We start from the raw sequence: 4056 nt of genomic DNA on the forward strand, positions 1-4056 counted from the left end.
CTACACACAAACACAAAGGCTGTGTGTTTTCATTTAACATTTTTCAGAGCCTGTAAAGAAAATCAGCTAACTTTTGAGATCACCTTTCCTTATATCATTGCTCTGATGTTTATATCACAGCAAAGTATTAACAGCACTTCACAACTGGAACATTGTCAGATTCATGGTAGTAATGGTAATAAGAATTACCCTCGGTGCAAATCTAACAGTTCAGCTGGTGATATGAGTGTGTTATGCTGGTAACAGTTAATGTCACCTTGAGTTTCTAGCTTCCAGCAGAGATGAGGAGCAGGCTATAGATTTCTGGAAAGCTCAGTTCTTTTTAACTCCACAGCCCCAGATATTTTTCCACTTTCAGACTTTGTTCTTCAGCTACAGCTCACTTTGCCTCAAGAGACATAACTTCAGGCAGTGTTTTTCTTTCCAGATTTTGCAAACAGATTTTGATATGTAAAATTGGTGGAGTTCCCCTTTAACAAGATATTACCAGCAGTGAGCAGCAATAAATATCACTGACTAACTGACTAATGAGCAACGTAAGTAATATTTACTTTTAGTGCTTATTTGACGGTTGGTGTTTTTGTTATGATAAAACAGAGCTCTACTATTAGGTGCTTGAAATCCTCTTTTTGTCATTCTGATGGCCTGTCCCACCTCCCTCCTTTTTCCTCTAGCATCAGAAATTTGACTAACTCTGTTGAGTTTTACTGCTGACTGAGAGCTTCTCATAGTGGCTGACTGTGCCTTTCCACTGCCTCTCCCTTTGTTAGCCTGCTGTACCACTGGCACGCGGGCCTTCAGTGTCCATTCTTTGTGCCTTTGCTGGCTAAACTACTATTGTTCACAGTCCTCTGCTTCACGCATGCCAGGTTTCCCAGTTCATAAATTACTCCTGAAGAAATAATTTCCAAAAAGCTGTACATTGTACACACAATGTGCTTTACAGTGGTTTAAAGTCTGGTTCTGCTTAGGTCTTTACTGGCAAAAATTAAGTGTAGTGGCTGAAAGTGATTCCAGTGACTCAGCCATGCCTTAAATGTGCACTATACCAAGGATATACAGCATAAACTAAACTACATTCAAAATTTCCAATCAGTTTCTGGACTCACATCAAAACTAAAACTGTGCTTTTAGAACTGAAAGAGAAAGCAAAATGTTTTACCAGAGATCCAGTACTTTGCTTTTTATTCTCAACTGTATCGTCAGAGCTGTATCACCACCATCCAATATCTTTCGCAATTTTTCCAGCTGTGAGAAGCCCCTCCATCTTTGTTGTGGGACAATGACACATCGCCACAGTCAAAAGGTAGTCCAGTTTAATTCTCTATGCCTTCATCCATAAGGTGCGGCTGTGCAATGGCTTAGTGGTGTAGTGGTCAACACTGTAACTTCATAGCAAGAAGGCCCTGGGTTTAAACTAGGAGCCTCACATCATCACTACACTGCCCATTAAAATAACAGTAACCTTTATTTGTATACCACCTCTCTTAACAAGGTTACAAGGTGCTGCACAAGTAAAATCTTATAAAATAAAACCTTGTCACATGGTTTGCTGTAGGTACAACCAGTAAAGCCAGCAGTGAGGACCTCAGGTTACAGGCAGGTACATACAGGGTCAAAATGTCATTAATATAAGATGGAGCAAGACCATAAATGGTTTATATGTTAATAAGAAATTCAAATCAAATCTTAAAATCAGTGGAAGCTAGTGGAAGGCAACTAAAATAGAAGTACTATGCTCACAATTCCTCATCCCAGTGAGAAGCCATACAGCCACATTCTGTGCCAGCTGAACGTGGAGTAGGCTATTTTTGCTCAGCCCAGAATTTAATGCATATATAAAATCCAGTTAAGACAAAAAAAGGAATTTACTACCTTTCTTAGGTCAGCTTAGGAAAGGAATGCAATTATTCCTCCAATTTTCCTAAACTGAAAAAAGCAAGATTCAACAATTACTTTTACTGAAAGTCAACCATTTATCTTTTGAAGCTGCTTGCCATGTCTGCTGCTACCTTCAAGTCAATATCACAAGAGCAGAGGGCAGACTTGACTAAAATAAGCAAATACATACATACATATATACACACACACACAAACTGGTCTGGAGAATTTCTACGGAAACATTTATTCACTCTGTGCTCTGTTGCACCAGTAACCACACCCAACAGTTAGAAGAATCTTGAATTTACCTGTGTATGAATGGTTTACTTGAGAACCATAAGTACACCAACAGTCTATTTTGTAAAATGAGACACAGTGTAATAATGTTCACATTGGCTATGTAGCAGCATTAGGTTCAATATTTTTGTTCTCATGGGTTTTGTTCTGATGTGCAACAAATGTTCTCGGCTTCACCCGTTAAGGGTCGCCTCAACAGATCACCATCCATATGTTTGATGTGGCGTAGGCCGTTGATTACTTTGACTAGGAGCATCGAATTTCCTGATGGTCCCTGAAAGTGTCTGTCAATTTAGTGCGATGGAGTTGGCCAGGGTTAATAAAACATATAATGAAGGAAACACAGCATAGTGTCAACAGGATGTGATGGATATAAAGTGATAAGGACAGTTAATTGAAAAAAGATATTTGCAGCCTGGAAATAACATAATTTCACTGGGTAAGAAGGTAGAGTTTTCTCCTTTAGAACCACCTAATTTGATAATGTACACTGTGATAACCTCTCTTACTCTCTTTAATTTGTTGTTCTGAAGTAGGGCTGGAATTGTCTGCCTTTTCCGTCTCATCTCTGCCCTGATTCTCAATGCCTCCAGTTCTACCTTAATGCAGCAAAAAGGTCAAAACCACAAACTTTCCTCAAATTTGTTTAGCCAATAAAAGTCAAACCGGACCACCATAGACTGCTTCTTAATTGGCAGCTCTGTGCAGCACTAATGTGATTGGGGCAAAGGAGAGCCATTTTTTAATGCGCCTCTTTAGACTGAGGACTTGTTCTATACTTATAATCCAATTGTCAGGGAATAATCCATGTGACTGAGCAGCAAAATCCTTTTGTGGTTGGCAGGAACACTTTATGAAGAGAATCCTGACACAAGGAGAGCGAAGTTGCAGTTACAGAAACATCAGATCCTCTGTGGCAAATGCTACAGAAAGATTATACGTGTACAAAGTCCTTGTGAAAAGCAACTGTTATGAGCTGTACAGATGCAACAGAGTGTTCGATTTCACATCAGTTGTTAGTGTCAACTCTCTGATTGCACCCCATGAGATCTGCCTACTGTATACGCAGTACCGTAATGTGAGCGCTATTCTTTGTTCGCAGATCTGTGTACGCAGCTTGAAGATCACAGATGTATACCTCAGTGCTGATTCTTTGTTGACTGATAAAGTGTCAGTGTAATGGTTACTCTGGGGTTTAAATCCAAAGCTGGGTGGATTTAACTGAGAACGTCAGGCATCAGTGCTTCTCTCTGGTACAGAAAAGACTTTCTTGTTTTTCTTGGAAATCAGAAGGAAACTCAGTGAGCGATGAGCTTTTCCACCATGATGTCCAACTGTGACAACAACAATCTTTAAAAGCTTGGGGTTTAACAAAAATATTTGCTGGTACTTTAACATGTGACTTTTTCTATTTTGATGGATGGAATGTCTCATTAGGCGTTTTCCATTTCTGAATGCCAAACTTAATTATTATGCATTTTTTTATTCTGCAGCTGTTTTGTTCTTATCTGTCACAACTGGTAATAGCACGGAAACAGGAACAAAGGGAACAGGACCCAAATGCAGATGCTGAGGCAGAGCTTATGAAGTTCAGTGATTTCTTAAACAAGTGGAACAAAGGCTTATGGGACAGTGAGGCAGGTGAGGGTCAAAACCAGAGAAGCAGCCCAAATAGGAAAACAAGCCCAGTGAAACACAAGTAGGAATCCAAAATTTTCCAATTAATAGTCAAAAGATCAAGACATAGTTAAAGATGGCAGAAAGACGGAACCAAGACGTCAAGACGTGAAGCACACCATAACAACATATTACTGCAACTAATTAACGTCGATCGGCGTGTAGGCAGGACGTAAAACAACGGGCACAGCGTAACAACAG

The sequence above is a fragment of the Toxotes jaculatrix genome, chromosome 1 (assembly GCF_017976425.1).
Source record: "Toxotes jaculatrix isolate fToxJac2 chromosome 1, fToxJac2.pri, whole genome shotgun sequence".
In the NCBI taxonomy this organism is placed as follows: domain Eukaryota; kingdom Metazoa; phylum Chordata; class Actinopteri; family Toxotidae; genus Toxotes; species Toxotes jaculatrix.